Source organism: Carettochelys insculpta, chromosome 3 (assembly GCF_033958435.1).
Source record: "Carettochelys insculpta isolate YL-2023 chromosome 3, ASM3395843v1, whole genome shotgun sequence".
Taxonomy (NCBI): Eukaryota; Metazoa; Chordata; order Testudines; family Carettochelyidae; genus Carettochelys; species Carettochelys insculpta.
Window position 1 is genome coordinate 84,818,115 of NC_134139.1, and position 25,429 is coordinate 84,843,543.

Genomic DNA, 25,429 nt, shown 5'->3' on the forward strand with positions numbered 1-25,429 from the left:
AGAAGAAGATGGATAACATCAGTACAGCAGTGCCAAACTTTCCAAGGAGCTGATATAGACTCAGACCACACTCTAGTGATCTCAAACATCATGATAAAACTCAAAAGAAAATGTAAGACACAGTTTAAGAAAATAAGAGATGTGGTGAAGCTATGTGAGGAAGAAACAGGGAAAGCAAACAGAACAGCGCTCGAAGAGAAGATTAAGAATATTGCCACAGAGAAAGACCTAGGTAAGAGAGTCACAGGGATAGCAATTGCTATAGAAGAGGCAATTGAGCAGACTGTTCCAGAAGAAGAAAAGATCAATAAGAAACGGATTGCCCAGAAGACACTGAAGTTGGTTCAAGAGAAAAGAGTGTTGAAGATCAGAAGAGATGTTTCTGAGATGCCAGAACAGCAATATAGGATGATGTGCAATGAGGTAAGGAAAGCAGCCAGAAAGGATAAGGAGAAATGGTTAGAGGAGCAATGTGAAGATATTGACAGGTATTATGGCGAATATAAGACCAGGGAGGTGTATAAGACAATTAGGAATATTAATAGGAAATGGCAACCGAAGCAGATGGCGATCAAAGATGAGAACGAAGAAGCGCTCGTGAACAGGGAGAAGTTTGCTGCGATGGACGAGATATTTTACTGATCTATACAAAACAGTGCTATAGGTGAAGAAAATCAGGAAGAACCAATCCAATAAATGTTCATATCCAGAACTCTCAAATACCCAGTGTTTTAACAGTAAGTAAATTTGAGTTACGTTTTCCGTAACTGCAGCACTGTGAAAGTAAATACAAATAAATACAGCAAATACAGTATAAGTTTAAAGTGTGCAATACTACTATTGTTGGTAAATGAAGTAGTCTGCATACATTTTTGTTTGCTTCTTAATATCTAACCTTGTTTTTCTTTAGTGTTATATATTGTTGGCTATACCTCTCTATTATCCAGAATATCTGAATGTCTGGCAACCTCCCAGTCCCGGGGCTGCCGGATATGAAAGTCTACTGTATGTAGTCAATATTGGACTATATAATTTAATTTTTAAAAACTTTTAACTATGACAAGTAAAAAATACATACCTCGGGAAGGACTGAGCAGCTGGGAGTGAAGGATTTATAGAAGGAGACGAGAGAGATGAAAGGACTAGAGGAATGAGAGGATTAGCGGAATGGAAAGGAGGACTGCTGGATCATGAGGGTGGATTGAATTGGTAGGAAACAGAATTGATGTATAAGGGCAAGCAGGCAAATGAAAACATGAAGAGGGAGAGAACTAATGGTGGAAGGGGTAGAAACACATGAATATGCATGAAAGTAACTGATGGGTATGGGTGGGGCTGTGTAGCCTTGGCCCCTTCTTGGGATTTTTAAAAATTGCCTTGTAAGTCCTATATATAAATTATTTTGCTCAGGCTTTCACTATACCTCAGTAGGCAGGTTTGGACAACACCCTACTTGTTAGTTTCATTGTAAAATTTCTTTTTGCAGATTTGGGTAATATCTTTTATGGTCCTTGAAGCAATAGAGGTGCTATGCGGCACTAGCTTTGAATATAAACATAGAGAAATAAGTATGCTATGTGTAAGTGCCAGCTAAAGCTGATTATAAGGGTTTGTGTTAATCCTTTTAATTTACTCCAGATGTGCTTACAAGGGATCATTTGAATTAGTGAAGCATGGAAAGGTCAAAACAAAAGCAAAATTCTACGATTTGTTAACGGAAATAGTAGGATGAACAGTGCCTGTTTCGGTAGCTCTACAGTTGCCAGAGTAGTTACTGATTTTATTCAGGCTCTGTCTGTATTAGGGAAATAAATCAATTTCAGATGTGCAATTCTAGCTATGGCATTTGCGAAGCTAGAATTGATGTATTGGAATTGACTTATTTCCTAGTGAAGACCTAGCCTCTATTGTCTTTCACTGACCTCCCTTACTCCTCACAACTGCAAGGACTACAGGGGTTGACTGTTGAACCCAGAGAGATTGATTTTGCTGTATCTTCAGCAGATGTACAAAATCAAACTCCAAGATTGACCCTGACTGAGTCGATCTTCCGCTTAGTATAGACAAGTCCTCAGAGTAACTGCAGAGATTTTGAAAGTGAGCAGGGAATGTTACTGGAGGAGATGTCTCCAGCGGTGACCTCCTAATGTTCTAGGAACATACTTACCATCATCAGAGGACTCAAAATGCCTGAGCTGATGAAAAGAAAAAAAGCAGTCACGGAGCACCTTAAAGACTAACAAAATAATTTATTAGGTGATGAGCTTTCATGGGGCAGACCCACTTGGGGTTCAGAGTGGCTAGTGGATTTTACCTGGGTTTTCTGAGGCAAGATGTCCACATTACAAAACCTGCTGCAGCAATCAGCTTTAATTAACATCTTTGTTGGCAATAATGGTGAAAGTGTCAAGGACTTTTTACATATGAGAACTTAAAAACCAGCAATAAATGTTGATCAAGTTGGTCATTCACTTGATCTCTTCCAGGTACTGAGTAGTCGTACAGGTCAAATGGTGTCACTGCCCTTAGTGACTGGCCTGGGAGAGGCTTGTCTTAAATGGAGAATTGGATGATGTTAGGACACAGCAGTGAGAAGCAGGTTCTCAGATACTCTGCTGATGATATAAAAACCTTATACAGTTTAGAATAGAAATCATATTAATTAATGTAACTCTGTAGACAGGGCCAGGTCATGTTTAACATTGTGCCAGTTGGTCGCAGGTCACATAGGGTTAAGTGTGACTTTTCTGTCTATGCTAACTACAAAGTCAAATTTAATATCTTGTACTGCTCTGCAACATGGAAGGAAATAGTGCGAGGGAAGCATCAAACACAGATAGGTGTTGAGCCTATGGTGGCTGATGATGATGGTAATGACTGCTCTCCAAGTTTGTCTTCCACAATCCCAAAATCAGGGCTGGGACACATTGATCAGGCTGTGTGGGAAAGCTTCCTTCGGTGATGCCCATGCCCTACCTACTCCGCAGACAGGGGGAATCTTCTGGTTATCTACCCAAGAATATTTGCAAGCACTAAATTCATGTTGTATTTAAACAAAAAAAAATAACAAAAATGGACTATAATAAATTGTGTGGTTGAAAAATTCTTTGTTGTCAGGTTACTCTGTGACAGCACTTCATAAAATCATGGCGTCATAGGCCTGGAAGGAGACTTGAGAGATCGTCTAGTCCAGTGTTTCTCTCTCTCTCTCTCTCCCTCTCTATTAAAAAAAAAAAAGTTCCCCTTTTTAAAAAAATAAAACAAAATAAAATAAAATCAGCACCTGCCGACTTCTCTCTACATGTGCCATCAGTTGAGAAACATGGTCCTGAAGTACTCTGAGATTTTTGAATGAGTGCGATTCAACCTTTCCAGATTACATTCCAAGAACTTGTTGGACAATCTCTGCCCTACTGTTGTTTTTCCAGCAGATGTCTGGGTAGTTAAAATCATCATCACTACCAAGTCCTGTGCTTTGGAGGTTTAGTTTTTCAATCCTCATCTGCCCCTTCTTCCTGGTTAGTTGGTCTGTAGTGGGATCCTATCATATCATCTCCCATCACTTTTTTCCTTACTCAGAGATTTTCAGCAAGACTCTCTTCTATTTCCATCTTAACCTCAATTTCTTACATTATTAATATATAAAACAATACCTCTTACCTGCCTGTCCTTCCGAAGCACGCAATATATCCTTTGCTACCAAGAACGAAGGGTTCTGTGGCACCTTACAGACTAACAGAAAAGTTTTGAGCATGAGCTTTTGTGAGCACAGACTCACTTCATGAGCATCTGATGAAGTGAGTCAATGCTCATGCTCAAAACTTTTCTGTTAGTCTATAAGGTGCAACAGAACCCTTTGTTGCTGTTACAGATCCAGACTAACACGGCTACCCCTCTGATAGTTGCTACCAAGGATACTGATTTTGATTCCCCTTTCCCCATATGTTCTCTCTTCTCTCTGTCTTATCCCTGCTGTAACCGTTTGTCTCTCCTTTCCCCTTGACCCCAGGTTCTCCCAGGTCTCCATGTTTTTCACAAACCTCTGGGTCAGAATGTTGGGTGATGATACAAACAATTTTTCAGGAATGTTTGTTCCTATAAAATGGAATTTGCAGCAACCTTTTGCTCTCGATGCTTATTCTTGCAAATATAGAAGGAACTTAAATGGAAGCTGTAAACTTTTAATGAGCATGGGAGAATAGATACATAAAGCAAATTTTAAACTCGTAAAAGAAAGGATAAATACCAGGCAGCTGATTCTAAGACTTAGTTTCTTTGATTCAGAGAACAGAAAGAGCATCATGTGATCCCCATATCTAATCCAAGTCAACCAGCACGGTTCAGTTGTCAGTTCTCAGATGCTGCTTATTAACACTGAATTACTCATGAACAACTGCACCTCAAGACGTATTCGTGAATATTTAGCATATAATTTTCAATAAGACAGTTGAAGTATACTCTAAAATAATCCACAAACTGGAAAAGGATCTAAATGTTTCAAGTTTATTTGCTGTAGTTGATGCACTTGGCTCAGATAAGAAGAAATATTTCTAGCTTATTTGGACATCAGTGATGGATAATTGATTGGCAAAGCCCTTGAGGGTGGAGGGGGAGAAAGAACAGAATCTAGCACAATCTCAAGAAGGGAAGATTGAAAACTGTTGCAATGTTCTGTATATGAAAACGTGATTGCAGTTGCCGCAGGGTGTTGAAGTCAAACAGGCTATTCCAGTGTAGGCTGTTCCAATATATTTGGCTTGAATGCTTTAATTTGTTTTTTGTGCATGAAGGTGACCTCGCCTGTCCTTAATTGAATATTATTTCCAGGTCCAGAAGTGATCAGCTCTCTACAGTAGGGCAAAAACGAGAAGTTGCCCACCACATGCTTCTGGCTATGATGTGCATAGATGTATGGATCATCTAAACCCATCTGTACAACCGGATGCTCCCATTAGTATGCTATAGGGCCTTTTATTACTTCTGAATCATACATGGGGTGTAATCCACAGTCTACCTCTGAGGAGGGGAGAGGAGATACCGTAGAAGTAACACAAGCCGGCCATCAGAAAGATTTCTTCCCCCCATGAATCAATCTCTATGACAGTGCTCTGTGACTTTTCCAGTCTGTCACTTCTTTTCCTCCAAGGAAGTACGATATTTTGAGTAAAAAGCAATTTAATCAAGAAACTTAATTAACACCTTCCAACATCATTATCAGCACTTCACAGCACCGCAATCCCAGCTGTGGTGTGGGGGTCCTCCGTTACCAAGTGATATCAATGAAAACTCTCCCTGGGAAGCACCACTTACGCAAGGTATTTGGTAACATGTGCAGCATAGTGGGTTCCAGTGGTGCCGCTGTGGCTGGAAACAGCAGAAAAGGGGCTGGTGGCGTGGGGCGGGGGGTGGGGGCAATGAAAAGGAAAGTATAAGAATAAAACAATAAACACTTAGTTTGGGGAAGCCATGTTACTGGTCGTGTGAAATGGAGCAAGCGTAAAGAATGACTTTAAGGTCATTTTTTCCCCCTCTCTGCTTAATTGCAGTGTTTCATGAGGCACCTTCTGTTGCCTGCATTGACACTTACGTAATTAGCAGACAAATGGGGTTTATACAATACTTAGTTTCCCCCTAAGTTGTGTATGTTGTGCCATTTTCTGTAAATGTTAAGCACCCAAGGTAGATTAAGAAAAAAATAGGGAGCCTTCTAGTACCCTGTTTTGAAGCCACCTGTCGTAGGAGATCATTAGGATAATGTAGGCATTTTTTTTTAATCTCGCAGAAACTTCTTTCTATTAATGTAATTTCTGTTGTTTTCCCTGTTAATATTCTGGATAGTTATAAGAGACCCAAATTCTCCCTTTTTCCTACCATGAATGTTCACTGAACCACATTTAATTAAGGAAACTTATATTGACATGCATAACATAATCAGGTCAGCGACTTGAGCTGAAATTGATTGAGTGCAGCTCTTTCACACTTATTTCAATTTGTGAATGTTCTGATGTAGATGGCTAGTGAAAAGGTTTAATTTCCATTTGTGTTGTTTGCACAATCTTTATAATGTAAGCGTTAATTGAACATGCTCTGTGTCAGCGTGGAGCAATCAAGCATGTCCAGTTTTCATAAGCGGAGGTCGCAGGTCAATCTTGAGCAAGTTCCAAGCAATCTAGTTATAGAAACGTATTTACATTTGATCAGCTGTAATAGGAAAGACTATGGGTCTGGAAAACTAACATTAGGACAATGATGTAACAAGCCTCTTGGAATTGCAGAATTTATGGCAAAACAGCTGCCGTCAGGTGTGGGATGTGGTCTGTGTGCTTGTAAGGCCATTCGGGAGAGATTCTGATGCCACCCAGTTGATTAGCAGAGCATCCACAGTTAGGCTTTGTTTCTGCTGGTGGTACACATTGGCACATGCCTCAGTGGACATAAAATTATTTCACGCATGGATGGAAATAAAAGGAACATTGCTCATTGTTCTGATACTTGAATTCATTTCCTCTGGTTAGGTCATCTTGAACACTTCTTGTTAACCCATTTGGGGTTTCAGTGCTAAGATTCCAGCTTATACTATATACATAGTATTCTCACAATACAGTCTAAGTCCAAATCATTTTGATCTGACAGCCCCATGGCAATCATGAGTCGCACTGTTTTTTTTTAATGTATAAAATATTCATAATTCCCCACCTGCTGGGTAATATTTGCTACATATTAAACCAGGGCAGAATGCAGTGCTCTTTCTAGAATGCTTATTTTGCTAGTGACAGAGTACTTCATCCACATAACTGTCCTTATTGTCTTCCTTTGGATCAGCAAATGGATATTTTTGTAGACTGCATCATGTGCAAAAAACACATTTCTTCTCATTGTGCTCATAATGATTTTTCAAATGTTTATAGCCTAAATGGAAAGATGTAAGTAACTTTGCATTTGGTCCACAGGAGTTGTGATTTATTTATTTATTCATTTGCTTTCTGGAGGGACAGGCCATTAAGAAACACATCTCATTTCCAATTTAGATAGCTCATAAATTCTGTTTGGTTGGGAATTAATGGGAAGGTCTAGGGATTGCAGTCGAGGAATTTGTCACATTTTGCATCCTGCTTTCCCTCGAGACTTTAGTGACTGAGAGAGGAAAACTCAGTATGTTTTTTCCAGAATGCTGCTCTAAGGACCAAAGGCCAGATATTTTACAGATATTGAGACACATACATTGGTGGGGAAGGACACAGACAGACATGTGGTGGGATTTTCAAAAGTCTAGGCACTCCTGTTGAAATCAAAGGGAGCTGGGCACCTATCGATACTTCTCAAAATGCCAATAGCAATCTACCTGCATCTTTAGGTACCTAAATATCTTTAAAATTAGGCCTTGAGGAATTTCTTATGCTGAGGTGTGTCTTTGACTTATACAAGAACCACAGAACCAAGGACAATTAATATCCTGGGGCACTTTTCTTATTAGCATTCATCACAAATATCTCACCACTTATTGATAAACCTCATCCAAGATTAGATTGTATTGTGCTCTCACCTGACATGGGCATGCAGAGCAGTAGGGGAAGTAAGAACCTCCCCTCGTCTTCACCCTGTTTCCTTTTACAGGGCTCATGTAGAATCACACTGGGAGTGCAGTGCCAGTGTTCAAGGGAATGGGATATCTGTGTCCCAGATACTCTCCACAAGGAGCAACTGGGCAGGAATGCTAAGGGAGGGAGCAGAGAGTAGGCAGACCCATTGCTCAGTCCCTCCTGTCTGCTGTCCTACCCCCCTCCACCACCAACATGCTGTTCCACCCTGAAAATGAGTGACACAAACCACACCCCCAGGCACAGACAGGGGGCCCCCTGCCTCTAGCACTCCCTCAGTAGCACCATAGCTTTTGCACAGATCCTAACTGGCAGAAACTACTTTCCTTTTGCTTGCTCCATTTAGGCAATTAGCAAACCCAATTTCCTGCCACTTCAGTTATCTCGAGCTCTTTGGTACCCACCTTCAGACATTTGCATAGAGAGATGATGTTGGTGATTCAATAGGTGGCACGTTTCCCACCAAAGTCAGTACAGGAGCCAACTCAAGCTATGTCCTCCCTGAATTCTCATTTGGAAACTTTCATTCCTACCACCTAATTTCACCTGGCACTTGCAGTTAGATGTACAGGTTGAACTTCTCTTGTCCAGAAACTTCAGGACCTGACTGGTGCCCGATGAGAGAATTTGCCAGGCTATGGCAGGTCAGCAATGTCTAGCACATTACCAACACTTGCACTACTTACTTGGCTCATAGAAGACATTTAGGGGCAAATTACAGCTAAATAACAGCACAGAACACAGAGAGCCAAGACTGGTGGTGCTAAACAAACTGTATGAGGTCACAGGAAACTTGGCCACTTGCATGATAAGTGGTCATCCAGCGAGCTAAAATCATGCTGGATTATGGATGTTGCCAGACAAGAGTGTTTCAGATTAGAGAGCTCCAACCTGTACTATATTATTCTTTACTTGCTGTCTTAAATTGTGGCATGTGCTGCTAAAATAGAAACCATGTTCCATCCTTGGTATGGCTGCATTCTGGTGATTCTTGTAAATTGTTGGGTTAAAAGATCCTATACAAAATCGAAGAACATCATTAATTCTTCCCCTCCCCACCCCAACAAAACTGCAAAAACCCAAAAATCCCACGGAGTAGCATTCTTTTCTGTAGTAAAACTGTGTGAAATAGAAAAGGGTTAATTTTAGGGAGCTTGTGTAAAGACTTATTTGAGGAAAACAGTGTCATATTGTTGCATGATTACCTGTGACTTTAAGATGCTCTCAGGTGGGGATCATGTGTCCCTCATCCAAGATGGTTGGTGAAGGACGCGCAAAGTATGAGGACTAAATTTCCAGTCATGATATTTTGCTAGATGCCCAATGACTAGTGGTCACAATTAAGAATCCATTCACTTCTCATATCTGGGTATTCCAATCGACCTTCTTCATAGGCTCTCTCTCATATTTCTGACTTTCTGGAAGAAATGGATGAAGTGCCTCCCTAAAGGTACTAAGCCAGTTCAAATGACTTATCCATGTACTGTCTAATGCTGAGCTAATGGCAGCTCTGTTGGATCTGAAATATGGCAGGCAGCTGGGTAGGTAATTAAAAATAGATTAGAAACTACAGTTCAAGAAAATATCGTACAGAAAAATTTAGCAGCGTGGAATAAATTGCTGTTCTCTCTATAGGGTAGAGGGCAACTCACTAAACTTGTATGCAAATAATCTGTTCAGCATGCTGTCTTTGGTGTTTTCAATATACAATGAAATCCTCAATAAGAATGTCTTTGTGAAATATTGAAAAACAGCTCCCCACTTACCAAATATCAGGTGCCCAGATTTGTGCTCTTGGTGCTGCCAGCCTCAGCTCAAGAGCTGGGAGAATTATGGACTGTACAGTTTGGTTGCAGTTTTGAAACGCTGGAAAACAATTTGGTTTCGGTCAACCAAATATTTTGCTTGACCACAAACAAAAACATTTTTTTTTTAATTTTGAGCTTTTGTAAACATTTTTGAATTAGAAAAAATTAACTCGCTTCAGACCAAATATGCACAATGAGCAATTTGGCAATGTTTTGGTATTGCTGGATCTATATGTTTTTTGTCAAAAAAGTGTCAGTCATTAATATCACCCAGAGCTAGTTTCTCCAACTGAGTGAATTACATTCTCCCTCGTATAGGGGTAAGATTGTTCCCTCCGTTTCTGTAAACTCAGGAAAAGAGTTGTGACAGAGGACTTTTAACAGCTCTACCCACTTCACCCCCTGCCCTAACATGCCTTTTGGAAATTCTCTGCTTGGGAATTAGTATTAATAAGTGGAAAAGGATCAGCAGTGAAAAGGGATGACAAACGTTATCTGTGGTATCAGCCCTTTTTTCAGTCAACTCTGCAGAAATTTCTGGTTTGCTTTGCTGCTGATTGTAATGCATCTTCTAGCGGAGGGACTCATGGAGCATGCCCTCAGAGGGATTCCTCTAATGTCAGTGAATTCAGTGTGCTGAACCTTCTAATGCTTGTGTCTTGGAGCAAAATATTGTCCCCCTCTACAAGGGGAAGAATTCTAGTGAAACACCGAGAATGCAACCACATTGTTTCCTTAGCCCTTACATTGGGCTAAACTATGTAAGAGAGATTCAGAGCCATGGTGTTTTATTACATAATTAGTGGAAAGGCGCTTATTCAAAGGGACATTCCTGTAAAACAATAGGTACTTGAATTCTCACCAATATCTAGTGTCACTTCAGTAGTAGGAAAGCTATTCTGTAATATTAAAATAGGGGACACCTAGAAAGACATTTATGTAATACCGAATTCTTGGTTTGGGAATTTTATGTTGCAGAGTGATAACAGATCACTTAATTGGCCCAGGGTCCTTGGGGAGCCTTTCTTTGGAAGGGAACAGTATATCAGAAATGATAACAGAATGACCTTTTTACCTTTTGTAAGAAATGTTTTTAGCCTTCCTAATTATCACCCGGGGAAATATGATAATTAATAAATAAATAGACTAGAGACTTTGCATAACAGTGTGAACACATTTACATGCATCTCCACAGATGACCTCATTTGAAAATTGCCTTTGCCTCACACACAATAGCTACATTTTCCAATAATGTGTTGGACTGGTTGTTTTAGAAAAACTTAACACCACATTGTTCTGTTAAACAATGTAAGATCTCCCATCATGCACTGTGGTCACAGGACTCCCATGGTGCACCATGGTGGGTGAGGCAGAGGGGAAAGGATTGTGGATCATGGGAGGAATAATCCAGCTGGAGAACCTGGACTGTAGCAGGGAATGGGGACATGAAGCACCTGAAGTGTGACTCCAGTGAGGTACTGTAGCAGTTCAAGCAGATGGAGGTAAGAATTAAATTGACCCAAAACTGAAAAGTCTTGGTTTATCTGCAACCACATTTTGACTGGAAACAGACTATTCCCAACCAATTCAAGTGTATGGCTTTCTGCAGTCATGAAGATATTTAGTAAATACACTCATCCCTCACTATACGAGCAAAATTGGTTCCCAAATGTCTGCTCAGGCGAAAACTCATAAGAGCGACACTGAATTTCAATTAAAATACATGTAAAAGTCTCTAGTTCATTCCAGCTATGTCTACACGTGAAGCCTACATCGAAGTAGCTTATTTCGATGTAGCGACATAACGTCTACACGTCCTCCAATTCTGGCAACATCGACGTTCAACATCGACGTTGCGCAGCACCACATCGAAATAGGCGCTGCGAGGGAACGTCTACACGCCAAAGTAGCACACATCGAAATAAGGGTGCCAGGCACAGCTGCAGACAGGATCACAGGGCGGACTCAACATCAAGCCGCTCCCTTAAAGGGCCCCTCCCAGACACAGTTGCACTAAACAACACAAGATCCACAGAGCCAACAACTGGTTGCAGACCCTGTGTATGCAGCATGGATCCCCAGCTGCCGCAGCAGCAGCCAGAAGCCCTGGGCTAAGGGCTGCTGCACACGGTGACCATAGAGCCCCACAGGGGCTGGAGAGAGAGCGTCTCTCAACCCCTCAGCTGATGGCCACCATGGTGGACCCCGCTATTTCAATGTTGCAGGACGCGGATCGTCTACACGTGCCCTACTTCGATGTTCAACTTCGAAGTAGGGCGCTATTCCCATCCCCTCATGGGGTTAGCGGCTTCGACGTCTCGCCGCCTAACGTCGATGTTAACATCGAAATAGTGCCCAACACGTGTAGCCGTGACGGGTGCTATTTCGAAGTTAGTGCCGCTACTTCGAAGTAGCGTGCACGTGTAGACACGGCTTCCAAGTGCTTGCAACTTGGCATAAACCGGTTGAATTTAGGTACTTTTCTGATGTACTTAAATAGTTTGACACCAGAAATAGTATGTAGTGTATGTATGTAGATCAGGGAGTCCCAGCCTATGGGTCCGATTAGATTTGTTAAAGGTCACCAGCTAGGCCACTGTTCCCAGCTGCATGTGGCTGTTAAAGAAGTGACATGAGGACAGATTAACTCTGTGAAAGTACAGCTGATGGGGGGAAAGGTAAATTTTTTCTGTGTTTAACAAATAATGAACTTTTCTTTTTTTTTCTTTTTGAGAAAAGGAATGATAACTGGTACCTGAGTAAAACATTGGGTGAAAAGGTTTGAGATTTCAAAAAATTCCTGACCTAAAAGCCGCACAGCCTACTAGTGGAGTAAATGGATCTGTTTCAGAAATGCAAAGGGCTGTGTCAACTTTTCCAATGTTTCAACTTGTTGACTTAGGTAGTGGTTTAAGCTCCTGGCTTGAAAAACTTAGAAACCTAATATCCTCTAGCATGTCTCCACAAACCCATCAGTACGTATCTAGAATATGGTTCTGAAAATTTAGATGGAAATATCACGAGAATTGGGAAGATTCACAGTATTTCCAGTATGTTCCCAGTATTTCTTGACTCTCAGTTGGGAAGTTCAGCGGAGGGGAGGTTGAAAATACCCCATCTTTTTCGTACTTCATAAATGCTGGTATTGAGTTGGAGTTACTTCATATTTGGAAAATGAAGTGACATAATTAAACTGTTCTATTCTCAAAGTCTTTAAACTAAATAACCCACCTACTTACATAAGATATTGGAAAGTAGTGGCTGAGCTTAGTGGGCTAAATTCATGTTCTGATTGACCATAGTGTTACATGCTATGTCAGAACCTAGAGAAAGACACGGACATGTGCTCTGAGAGTATGTTAATCAGCTATCATAATGGTGTCATACTGGAATATACTACTTCAGAAATAAGCACTTGCAAAAGCACCACTCACAGTGCTGAAGTGGTAATAGCCCATTTAATCAGGTGTTTCTAAATTCTTCCAAACATGAAAATAATAAAGTATAGAAATTCTTTTCACTCCATTGCTTGTATTATATCATGAGTACGGTAGCCCTATGACCATATCTAACAATCTATAGTTCATGTAACACATTCCTTCATCACTCTTGAGCCAATTGTACCTTCACAAGACCCGCATAGCATCCATCTCTATTTCTTCAAACACTGAAGCTGTTCTAAAACCCAAGAAGAAATAGTAAAACCCAACTGAAAATCTAGGGCAAAACCTGCCCAGCTGTAGTCAGCTTCTCTATTATACTCTCCCTAGGCATATTGATCACTCACGGATATCAAGAGCAGAATAGAGATGGACAATTAATGTGGAAGCCTCTGAGAATACTTCCATCCTAAATAGTCTATTTAAGTCCCTAAACTGACCTTATTATTTCCATCAAGGGGGCAAAGGGAAAAATGGCATTTAAAATAACCAGTAGCTATGAAGTTATGTTACTAGGTAACTCTTCTGAGGACATTTTAAGAGGGGAAATAAGAGATTTGAGTGAAATGTTAAAAATGGAATGAAAAAATACTGGTACATTCTCTGCTTCTTGTTTTTGAACCTACTTGTGGCAATATAAGGTGTAAGAATTTGAGGTAGAAAGCACAACTCATTCATTTAAAAAAAGATTAATATTAAGAACTTAACTAATTCTTTTGAAGGCACGTGGAAAACTATTTTTAAGCACTCTTCAGCATTCAAGGTGAAATTAATCTTTAAAGTAAGATCTTAGGTCTAAGATAAGAAAAGTTTTTTGTTTGGATTTTCTCATTACAGCTCTAGGCTTGAGAATGGAATCCTAGTGAGGCATTTTTATGCTTTTAAAAACTTAACTATGAGAATGAAGGCAGTGGAGTTTTATAAACCACATCTTGCTGTTCTTACCCAATTTTGTAGTTAGATTGGCTGAGGCTCAAGGAGGTCACTGAGTGAGGGAGTTGTTCAGGTCATAGTTGAAGCCCGCAGCTCCTTCGGTCCTGACCTTTTCCGGTAACCAGTAGCCCACATTCTGTGCTTTAGGTTAATTGGGATATTTCTGACATGCCTAACATTCTCCAAATTCACCAGCTTTCCATTAGCTTCTGCTATTCACGGGCTTGGTAAAAAGAATTAAAATTGCAGGCAGGTTGAAATGTAGTAGTAGGTGGAACAAGGTCAAAAAGTCAACTTAAGAGGAAAGTTTGTGCTCAGCATATGATTTCTGTAGCTAGTAAACATCTCCTTTGACCCAATTCTTACGTCATTTGCATCAGTTTTAACTCTTATTTCACTGGAGTTATGCCTAACTTAATATCCCCACACATAAATTACCTCAAAATTGGGCCCAATGTGAGCACTATTTGTTTAAATTCTGTATGAAATATGAATATTTGTGACCAAATAATCTAATCATCTTAACTTTGAGTTTTAAAACAGGTGATGGAAAGCCCTTCACTAGACCATTAAAGAAAGTAAAAAGTTTTCATGTGAAAGGGAAATTAGTGTTGCGGATTAACTGTAGCTAACAGACAGAAAACATAGAGCCAGGGATAAATGGTCCATTTTACAAGTAGCTCACTTCCGTACGAGGTTTGTCTCCAAAATACAGAATCATAAAATTCTAGGGCTGGAAGAGACCTCAGAAATTCATCAAGTCCAACCCCCTGCCCAAAGCAGGACCAACCCTAACTAAATCATCCCAACCATGGCTTTGTCAAGCTGGGAGTTAAAAACTTCTATGGATGGATATTCTACCACCTCTCTACGTAATGTATTCCAGTGCCTCACCACCATCCTCATGAAATAGTTTTTCTTAATAGCCAACCTAGACCTCCCATGGGGAGTGCTGAGCATGATCTGCAGGATCTGAAGACAAGGGTCATTATCTTTCATCTAAAACTCTACGTAATGTGTGCCACATGCTAGCTTTTTGGTCTGGAGTGTTGGATGAGCAAAGTTGGCTTCCAGTGTAACTGGCTCTGATCCAACAAAGCAATCCTCCCCATGCTTAACTTTAAGCACGTGAAGAGTGACCTTGACTTAATTGAGACAATTTAAATACTTAAATTTAAGCTCATGCTTAAATGCTTTGCTTTGATCAGCACTCGAGGACTCAGGAGCTCGTAAGATCTGTGTTCAAGACAGGATAATTTCAATCCAACGGGAATTCCTAACATGGTCTTATTTTTCTGAAACTGGCTCTTTTATTAGTGAAGCACATGCATCAAGATGGAACATGATTTACACGTTTATGCCAATGTCTGCAGTATGCAAATTATAAAATAACTGCACAAATTCCCATTACCTCATCCGTTGGCTCCAATGTTATGCACACCCCAATTATTTACTTAAAAATTAAGACCCATGCTTATCATCTTATTGTTTATTTTGATTTTGGTCAGCCATCACACACCTCTTCAATAATACTTCATTCAGTATTAGAGTACATCCGCTTGAGATTTTTTTGTTCCTCAGGCAATAAAGGTGTGTTAGACTGTGTGAGTTACATACTTGGATGTTAATTGTTTATTTAAAAATTAGACACAAGTTGCATAAAATTCTCAGCTCAAGTTTCTGTTCCTACAACTCGGCTTTGTTTTCATTTGGAGCTGGCCATAGTAACACCCCTCCCCCCCCACACCATTTTCTAGAGGAAATGAGCATTTTTTGTAATGTTAAAAGAAGCACAAAATATGACACATGCTGGCCCATTGGAGTTCTAGACTGCATTTTACAACAGCTTCAGAACAGTGAGCCTCATGATTTATCATCCATGGCATCAAATGGGAGGAGACACCCTAAACAGGTGCAGATTCATTTACACACAAGCTGTGCTGTGTTTTTCCAAGACTAGAACAAAATCCTTATGCCTTCATTTAATTGCATATTGTGTGATAGCTAACAGCAAAAATAATTACCAAGTGTGAAATAAAACTGGCTATTTGTGAAGTTTCTAGTTCTGTTTTCTGCTTCAGTTTGTCCAATATATAAATTTCTGCCTATAAAAAAGTGCAAGAACAGATAAAGGCCATGGAGCCCAGTTTTCTACCGGTCACTCTAGCGTGAAATCAGGTTAACTCTATTACAGTGGAGCTCTTCTGGATTGATGCTGCTTTTGATGAGCAGAATCTTGTCCCCATACAAATAATTAATAAATACAGCCCCTAGTGCAAAAGCACTGCAAACAGTCAGGAGGAAAGGGCTGATTGTGAGACAATGAAAGGTTTATTTCATAATCTTGTTCTCTAACAATGACCAGTATTGGTTTGAATGACATTCTCCTGGCCTTTGGATATGATATAAAGGCCAATAAATAAATAAAAGCAATTCCTAAAAGTTCTACTAACTTTTAAGTCTAAAATTGCCTGCTCCAGAGGCACAGGTGAGAACAGTTTTAGGTTCCAGGGGAGTTCAAATGCGTGCAAACAAGGGTTATAACAACAGCGAGGGAGCTGTGCTAGTCTATATACTATCAAAACAAAAAAGCAGTAAAGTCGCACTTTAAAATTTAAATTGCTACTTTAAAATTTTAAACTTAAAGTGCGACTTTACTGCTTTTTTGTTTTGAAGGATTAGAACAATTTTGGAAGAGGTAGCTGGCACTCCCCTGGCTACTTCTTGGTTCACTTACAGCACAAAAAACTATGCTGTCAAGAAGTGTTTAGGATGCTGATATTCTGTCATATTATTTTTTTCAAAGCTAAAGATTCCATTTCATGTTTTTCTAAGGGTTGGTGTTTGCCTCTTTGTCACTGGACAAATTTTCTCCTTCGTGTTCTGAATATTGCCGTGCCTTCTGCAGCCACAGAGAGAAATGCATTTCCCTGGATTGGACTATGGTGTTGGTGAGTGTACGTTTTGCAAAGTGCTTCAGATCCCTAAGACTGAATGATGTTTGGTGTATTGGAAATTCTTCTGTAAGTACAATAAGACAAAACGGAACTACCATATGTGACAGTGAGAGAATGCAAACTGTTGCACAAAGAGCCATTCCTGCCTTCTTTACAGCTGCTCATAAGCTAAAGAAAAAGAGGCTATCATTCCAAAGGCAGCAATAAAGTACAGCGGAAAAACAAATGAAAGAAGAGGGGAAAGTGAAAGAAGAGTGTTCATTTCCCAGTTACCTACAAAGGTGGCCACCTACTGCATAAATTAAATATAAAATATATTAGTAGTATAATAAATTGCTCTAATTTATTATTTATAATTATGCTTAGCTTAAAATGAAACCCATTTCCATAATAGAATTTATACTTTCCGCTATGATCATATTCTAGTTTGTTAGTGTTGGTTTTTTCATGTATACTACACTGTCAGCACTGCTTTATCTTTTAAAATTGTGGATGGTTTTAAAGGAAAAAGATAAATTAATGTCTTTTTAATTAAAATGCATGTATTGGTCTCCCATCACTACCTTGCAACTGAACTGATGTGCTGTGTGTAGTAGCTGAGTCATTTTAGAATATTTTTGGTTTCTGGGATTTTGTCTTTTTCTATGTTTGATAAAGTATCATTCACCCTTACACTGCTCTGTCGCTCATAAATATAACATTTGTGAACTTTTCAAACAAATAGAAGGCAGGTTAAATTTCAGCCTGCTCAACAGGACAGTGTCTCCTGAGGAGGTGAGTAAAATGTAATAAATTATATTTTGAACACTTATAACCTAGCCTGTCAGAAAAGGTCCTTGACAGAAACTGCCTAAATAACTTTATTTTGACAAAATTTGTTTTTCCTTTTAGCAATCCCTGAACTCATCTGGCCCCTGCTGTTATAGTAACTGAATGCTTTTCAAACATTAATGAGGTTATCCTCGCAACAGCCTTGCAAGGTAGGGAAGTAGTACTATGCTTATCTTTCAGATGAGAACTGAGGCACAGACAGAGACTGATTTTTTTTCCAGAGATGCTGAACATCCATGGTTCCTGTTCACTTCAGCTGGAGTTCTGGCATCGATGAATCTGAACAGGGCACTAAGTTCTGAAGGAAATCTATGGCAGAGCCAGAAATTTGTTTCCAGATATCTTGAGGCCCATCCTAATTCCCTTCACTGCAGGAGGATGGACTTTCACTTCGCACAATGAATACAATCTTATTGTACAGGTTGAACCTCTCTAGTCCAGCAACCTTGAGACCTGACCGGTACTGAACAAGAGAATTTGTGGAACCAAGGGAGGTCAGTATTGTCTTGCAGTATTACCAACACTTCCACTGTTTACTGGGTGCTTAGAAGATGTTTAGGAGTAAATTACAGGCAAATAACAGCACAGAACCATTCTTGTTTTGAGTATTTTCACTGAGGGAAGAGATGCTAACCACTAGATACCAGTGCCCTCTGGGATTCCATTCTTTCCCGCCTCTATCTTTCCTTGTGAATAATATGTTTTTCCCTACTTGCATAGACCCTCTTTGTTCCACTTGGGTATTCGGCTTCAACTACTGAACCATTCCTGTTTTGTGTATTTTCACTGGGGGAAGAGACTTCTGAAACATGGCTGTTCTTCACTTCTGTGTGGTGACGGCTCTCAGATTCCTCTTTTGTTCTCTCTCTCGCTCGCTGTCTTTCTAGTTCAAACCTGTTTCCTTCAGCCATAATCTCTCTCTCTTATCACTTATATTTAATGTCAGTTTAAATTCTTTTGTAAAAAGTCTTTTGTAAAAGCTGCCTCTTTCTGTAATTCGGACAACTCAAAAAATTTCTCTCACTGGGGGAAGAGGCTTCTGAAAAATGGCTATTTTCAGTGGTGAGGGGAATGAGGGCAATGCACTCTGGGGAAAATGACATCACACACCAACAACCACTTGTGGGGCATTCCTTTCCCATAGTGCATTAGCAAAAAAAAACAACCCAAAATGAGGATAAAGGAGTGTGGGACAGATACCCACAATGCACTGCTGCAACTTTGACTTGTAAAATCTAGTGGTAAAAAGTCAACTCTAATCAACTGGACTTTATTTTGCAGCTATTTATTTTATTATGTAGCTATAGCGAGAAACAGGCCATGCCCATAAGAGTGTACAATCTAAACAGACAAATAATGGGAAGGAAAACATAGGCTCAGAGTGTGGAAATGACAGTCCTTAGATCACATAGCATATCAGGGGTAATAATGGTAGATATGGGACTGGGGAAATCATCTAACGCTAGCAGAAGCCATTATCCTACTTTACAATAACTTCTCTAATTCACTGGCTGATCCAAATAACCCCCATATTTTGATTATTTACTGTGGTCTAGAGTGGAAGTGGACAGGTAAACTCCTTTTGCAATGCAATCCTTGCACTGCATACTACATTGCCCGGGCAATAGATTTGCTGTAACATTAATACATATATGTTTATATTTTGTTTTTGTAAAGGAAGGGTATTGCACCAGCTCATTTGAACAATAAACATCCAAGCAGTCTTTTTTTTACATGAAGATAAATGTGAGATTTTTTTTTTTTGACAAGCATCTAGAAAGTTATATTCTGACCGCTCAAAGGAAATTTACTACTGGCGGTGCTTGCTTTGCTGGAGAAAAAATAATTATAAGCAAAGCTAACATTTCCCTTCCTACAGAAATTTTCCCCACCTGCACATGCCACTTCCCTGGAAATCTCTTATGCTCGGGTAGATGATTGGTGCTACATGACTCACAACAACAAAAAGCTTGGAGCCAGCATCATCCTTCAAAAAGATTTGTGGGGAGAAACATGAAAGCCAGCAGTAACTAAGGAGATATTTCCATGTGGTTCCTATTCCTACTTTCTCACATATCTATTGCTCCTCTGACACAGTGAGACACAAGTTATTAAAAAAAAAAAGTAACATTATTCAGAACCATGTGCCCCACATATTCCAAGCACTACTCATTTTCCACACGTCCCCTGAACAACTTTAACTCCTCAAGAAAAGGGGGAGAAAAAAATCTGTAATGTACATTATGTGTAATATATGGTGACTGGTTGGTTGTTACTCATATACATAAATGTCACAACAGCTCAATGTATCAGGAATTCGCCTTCCCTCTCTTGTTTAGAGATCTACTTCAAGAAAGGTGTAGCTACTGTTTCTATACAGAGAATAAGCATGGGGGTTGAGATGTGCTCACACAACAAATATTTGGATTTGGGTCTAAACCTTGGGTGGGGGTGGAGAGGGAATTCCAATCTGGGGGTGATGCTGTAAACCAAATATAAGCACTGGCCAGGACTGTAGGTGCTATGAATGAACAGTCTCCTAGCTGGAAGCCAAACCCGCTCAACCTCTACTATGTTCAAAATAGGTATTGGCTCTGTGGGGGGGGTGGACTTTGTCTTCTAGGCTTAGGTTGTGCTTTGGTATCTCTTCCCGGGGTCACACACCACAATTTCGGTGTCAGAAGGGGGTTGCAGTATAATAAAGTTTGAGAACTCTGTTTTAGACTCAATGACACACTTGTTAGTTGTTGCACTCATTCATCTCATCTGTAATGTCTGTGTTCCATGCAGTCAGGAAATCTGCAAGTTTGGCTATACAACTTTGAAAATGTTTGCTCCTCTGCTTATCTAGGAGGACTATCAAAATTACACGGGCCCTTATAAGACTAAAGCTATGGTAATTGCCCTAGCCACCCATAAACTATACACAGAAGGTCTTGTCCCACTGGTTTGAATGCTGGGTGAGGGAAATAAAAACAGTGGACATGTGAATGTTTCACCTCGGTGCTGTTTGAAGTGTCAGAGAACAAGAAACACTAAACTGAAGCAAGAGGTTCCTAAGGATTACCTTGAGTCCTCCCTGAAAAACATTTTGAACTGACAGGTTGTTATAACTTTGTCACTCTTAGGATTTTAGATTGCAACCCATTTGGGTGTATGTGTTTGCTTTCTTTGACCTGTAAATAACTCTTATTCATTTTCCCTAGCTAATACATATTAGATAGTTTATTACAGATTTGGCTCTAGGTGTTTGTCTTTGGTGTTAGATGTAACACACCAATTGATTGGGGTGGCAGGGGTAGGGGGCAGGGATGAGTTACTGGTCTCCGGGAAATGGAAACCTAAATGTGGTGTGATTTTTGGTGTAAGGAATTGTTTATCACTAAGGCAAGTTTGTCTGGGTTGCATGAAGGGCTGGAGAATTTAAGGAGAATGTCTGTGACTCCATGGTAAGGCTTGTAGAGTGATCTAGGAGTTCACATTTATTACTGATGTGATGGAATCTAATTAAGAAACATACCACCAGTTTACGGTGTTTCACCTGATTTTGAATTTGCCCTGATGCAGACACTCGTGATCCTGAGCCACTCCAGGTAGCATGACACTGGTGGGAGTTGGGGGGTGGAGGGCTGTGGGGGGCTCAGTTTGACTCAGGTGTGCACAGGTGTGAGAGTACAGCCTTTGGGGATGTCACTTCAACATCTTTATTAAGCCCAAGATTCAGTTTGGTAAGAAAAGGAATGGGATTTCCTGACCTATGCCACCACCTCCCTCCCGACACCCCCCCCCCCCCAAAAAAAAAATTCATGACCAACAAATAGGATATTTCGAAGGAGGAAGTAGAAAAAGCAGTGGAACGACTAAAGAACAATAAGAGCTCTGGAAATGATAAGATCACGGGAAAGATGTTCAAATACGGCAGAGAAAGCATGATTCAGGAAATACACCGACTATGTAATATAGCATGGAAAGAAGGGAAGGCACCTAAAGAATGGACAAGATCCGTGCTAGTGACAATACACAAGAAAGGAAGTACATTGGAGTGCAAGAACTACAGAACGATTGCCCTAACAAGTCATCTAAGCAAAGTACTGCTGCTGCTGATACTGACAGAGAGACTGAGATCTCAGATAGGAGGACATACAGCAGACGAGCAAGCAGGGTTCAGAAAAGATAGAAGAACCATACAGAAGATATTGGCACTAAGACTGATAGCGGAGAAAGCTCAACGAAAGAACAAGAATGTATACACTTGCTTCGTCGATTTTCAAAAGGCATTTGAGAGTATAGATCAGAAAGTGACTTGGGAGGTGTTGGAGTCATACGGAGTGTATAGCAGACTGATACGGTTGTTGAAGGATATCAATGACAATGCGGAGGCAGCGGTGAGAACACACAAGGAGTTGGAGTTGGGAAGTTCATTTAAAACTAGTAGAGGTACGAGACAAGGAGATCCAATATCGCCAAGTATCTTCATTGCACATCTGGAGAGAGCGATGGACAAGATCAAGGAAGAGGTAGCAGGGATATCTGTGCAGGGGAAAAGAATTAACAGCTTGAGGTTTGTGGATGATATAGGTATCACTGAGGAAGATGAGGCGAAGCTAGCAAAAATGGTGCAGGTGTTAAATGAAGAAGGGAAGCAATAAGGACTGATTATGAACATTGGTAGGACAAAAACAATGGTATTTGGAGATAAGGAAATAGGAAGGAAGATCAGTGTGGATGGTATTGAACTAGAAAATGTAGAGAAGTTCACATATCTGGGGAGCAACATAACGTATGACCTAGAGTGTAAGAAGGAAATAGCGACTAAAATAGCGAAAGCAGGAGTGACTTTGAAGGCGTTGGATAAGATCTGGAAAAGCAAAGCCGTTAGCTTAGGAACAAAGCTGAGCGTCTTGCAAATGTGTGTATTCAGCAGCATGTTGCACAGATGTGAGACATGGGTGATAATGAAAGATTCGAAAAGAAGAATATTGGTGTTCAAAAGGAGTTGTTATAGAAAGATTCTGAGAATAGGATGGATGCAGAAGGTCACCAATGAGGAATTATATAGGAAGATCCAGCCAAAAGAGAACCTGCTGAGAAGGTTATAAAATAAAACTGTGTGGGCATGTTTGCAGAATGAACGATGAATGAAAAATCAAGACCCTGGTATTCGGCATAATGGATGACTTGAATAGGAGAGGCAAACCCCACAGAGAATCGGTAGACGATATAGTAGATTGGTGTAGAGCTAGTCTACAGAAAGTAAGCCATTCCTCACTGTACAGGGAAAGATGGAAGGAAATAGCGAGAGAGGCATCAGACACCAATGGGCACTAAGCCCACGGTTATTGATGATGATTATGAAATAAGAGCAATTAGAGACTTTAACTCTCAATGGAAGTAAGGCACTTCACTGCCATTTGTGCCTTTTAATATTTTCCCACTTTATGAGCACAGGGAAAATATTGCATGATGGGGAAACAATTTATCTGATCAACTGAAGTGGACAGCGTTCCAAATACTTTATTTGCAAGTACCTGTGTTAATATTGCTAGCTATTTCACTAATATTACAAAGTGCAGTTGATAGTAATTAAACAATTACTTATATGTAAATGACCTTAAAACTTAAAACATGCATATTAAGCATGAAGCCCAAAAGGGGAATCATATCCTGCAAGAATAATGCCACTCCTCAGAGGTATTTGTCCACTAACTGAATGTGTGGAATTTCCCCAACATAGCATGCATCTTTTTGATAAGATAAATTGCCAAATGCGCACATAGAATATTTTCAAAACATGCCTTTCCTTTCATTTATGAGAGATTCCATGTTAGAAAGTGATTATTATTGGATGTCTAATAATAAATGGTCATCTGCCACCATAATTATTTTTAAATCAAAGTGAGTTAAATGAACAAGCAGAAAACCTTGTTTTAAGTTATCAATTTTCAGTTGGTTTTGCTTTTGTCCTTTTTTAGTTATTTCCTAAAGACTTCTTTTTGCTATCCAGGAATATACATTATAGCTCTATACGTTTATTTCAGGATTTGTGTATCTTAGCATATATTTATTCTGATTTTTAATTTTTCCTTTTTATTATATTTGAAAATAGTAAATACCACATTTTATTACTAGAAATCTTAGGGTCAAGCTGCATTTAGATGGAAATTGGGATTCAATTAAAGTTACAGAATTTTTAAATTTAGTTAAATGTGTTGATACATTTTTAATAAAAGCTTGTGTTTAAAAATAAATGGTTTATTAAACTGTGGAAGAATTATCTGTAGTTAGTGAAATATACAGATTGTTTCTGGTCACTGTATCCTCTATGATTTTGAAACTAAGTGTTCTCATCCCCTTTTATATATATTTTTATTCTTGAGGTTAAAAGGAGCAAAACAAGCTTCCTGCTTCTTCTGTGTCCAGTTGGCTTCCCAACTTTGAAAGAAGTAGGCATTGAACTGAACTAGGTAAATAAACTGAAATGGAGAAAATATTTTCTGTACACCCACAGAAGATGCTACTGCTATCAAAGCTTAGTTTAGCCATTCAACGAACTCTCTCTTTCCAGGTTCTCCGCCAGTGACTTCTAACATTTCAGTGATTTGACATTCTTTTAAAATTTTGGCTGCAAACATAGACTGCTTGAATACATTTTATTTCATTTAATTATTTTAATAGACCATAGTGAGTTTAGGTCTTAACATAGGTTGTTACAATTTCAAATTTAATTTTAAAGTGGTTTATTTTAAAAAGAAAAATGAAAAAATATATAATATTGATCCATGTCAGTGTCCTCTTTAATTTGATACAAGGATGAGCAAAGGGATATAACTAGCAGCTGCATCAGTCAGTCTCCACTGACCTATTCAATGAAGGGAAAAATCCCTCTCTCTTGTACACAAAACTGGATTAAATAAAATAATTAGATATTTATGTCTGATACGTGTCACTGGGATCACAACTGGCTCAGCAGAGATTATATCAATTTTTGCTGAGCCCACATAAGCATGGTGTTGGACATTTTGTGGAGGTGCAGTTAATCTGTTGACTCACACTGATAGCCAAATCAATTTCAGCGAAGAACTATAAAAAGGCAGTCATTTTTCAGGCAGGTGAAGGAAGGTGAGGGACAGGAGATCGTGCAGGCAGAAACCATAAGGCCAGCCTGTTCAGAAGTGAATTTGGGGGCAGAAGTTTGTGTGTGTGTGTAGTCCTGCCTGGTGATCCTTTTACTAGAAAAACTAAATAAGTCTTGAACCCTTCTCAGAGACTTGAACTTACTGATGAACTCCTTTAGATTCAGTGCAGTGATTGTTCCTCTTTATTCAGCTTTGGAGAGACCGTATGTGGAGTACTGTGTCCAGTTCTGGGCCCCCAATTATAGGAAGGATGTGGATACACTGGAGGGGGTCCAGTGGTGGGCGACCAAAATAATTAGGGGGCTGGAGCATATGACCTATGAAGAAAGGTTGAGAGAATTGGGACTGTTTAGTCTGCAGAAAAGAAGACTGAGGGGCAACTTGATAACAGCCTTCAACTTACTGAAGGGAGGTGGCAAAGAGGCTGGAGAGAGGCTGTTCACAGTGGTCACGGATGGCAGAACATGGAACAATGGTCTCAAGTTGCAGTTGGGAAGGTCCAGGTAGAACATTAGGAAAAGCTTCTTCACTAGGAGGGTGGTGAAGCATTGGAATGGTCTACCCAGGGAAGTAGTGGAGTCTCCATCCCTGGAGGTGATTAACTCTTGCCTCAACAAAGCTCTGGCTGTGCTGATCTGATGGGTTTAGTCCTGCCTAGGGTGGGGGGGGCTAGACTTGATGGCTTTTTTAGGTCTCTTCCAGCTCTATTGTTCTATGATTCTGTGA

At 39.8% G+C, this 25,429-nt stretch overlaps 1 long non-coding RNA gene across 4 annotated transcripts in view; it reads left to right on the forward strand.

Annotated features, from left to right (window-relative positions):
* Positions 1-25,429, forward strand: part of LOC142011206 (uncharacterized) — a 261,545-nt gene that overhangs the window by 158,383 nt on the left and 77,733 nt on the right. For all 4 annotated transcript variants that reach the window (XR_012644997.1, XR_012645000.1, XR_012644996.1 and 1 more), the window contains exon 4: positions 16,615-16,730. This is a non-coding gene — a long non-coding RNA (uncharacterized LOC142011206). The remainder of the gene's footprint in view (positions 1-16,614; positions 16,731-25,429) is intronic.